Genomic DNA, 1,182 nt, shown 5'->3' on the forward strand with positions numbered 1-1,182 from the left:
TTTTGCATTCATATTTTTCATGCATTAAAGATTTCTAAGTTTGGTGTCTTGCATGTTTTCTTTGCATCAAAAATTTTTCAAAATTATGTTCTTGATGTTCATCATGATCTTCATCGTGTTCTTGGTGTTCATCTTGACATTCATAGTGCCAGTTTGGGCGTTTAACTCCCATTTGGGTGCCAGTTCCAGCGTTTAACGCTGGGATTTCTTGAGGTGACTTTGAACGCCGGTTTGGGCCATCAAATCTTGGGCAAAGTATGGACTATCATATATTGCTGGAAAGCCCAGGATGTCTACTTTCCAACGCCGTTGAGAGCGCGCCAATTGGGCTTCTGTAGCTCCAGAAAATCCACTTCGAGTGCAGGGTGGTCAGAATCCAACAGCATCTGCAGTCCTTTTTGGTCTCCGAATCAGATTTTTGCTCAGGTCCCTCAATTTCAGCCAGAAAATACCTGAAATCACAGAAAAACACACAAACTCATAGTAAAGTCCAGAAAAGTGAATTTTAACTAAAAACTAATAAAAATATACTAAAAACTAACTAGATCATAACAAAAACATACTAAAAACAATGCCAAAAAGTATACAAATTATCCGCTCATCACTTAGATTGCAAGAAATATAAATGGCTGAAGCTTAAAGTGCAATAAATGTAAACTACTGAATCTAAATTGCTGTAAAACTTAAATTGTCGAAAGATTAAAAGGATTTGGGTAGCTGGAATTCAAAATTAAGTAAGAAAATGTAAAGAGCAATCAAGCAGAGAGTTCTTTGATCTTCTCTAATCTCATGAAGGATGATGGAGTGTTCTTGATGCTCCACCCTTAGTTGTCCCATGTTGGAACTCAACTCTCCTAGGGAGGTATTTAATTGCTCCCAATAGTTTTGTGGAGGAAAGTGCATCCCCTGAGGAATCTCAGGGATCTCATGATGAGTGGGATCTCTTGTGTGCTCCATCCTTTTCTTAGTGATGGGCTTGTCCTCCTCAATGGGGGTGTCTCCCTCTATGTCAACTCCAACTGAATAACAGAGGTGACAAATGAGATGAGGAAAGGCTAACCTTGCCAAGGTAGAGGACTTGTCCGCCACCTTATAGAGTTCTTGGGCTATAACCTCATGAACCTCTATTTCTTCTCCAGTCATGATGCTATGGATCATGATAGCCCGGTCTATGGTAACTTC

The sequence above is a fragment of the Arachis duranensis genome, chromosome 7 (assembly GCF_000817695.3).
Source record: "Arachis duranensis cultivar V14167 chromosome 7, aradu.V14167.gnm2.J7QH, whole genome shotgun sequence".
NCBI lineage: Eukaryota > Viridiplantae > Streptophyta > Magnoliopsida > Fabales > Fabaceae > Arachis > Arachis duranensis.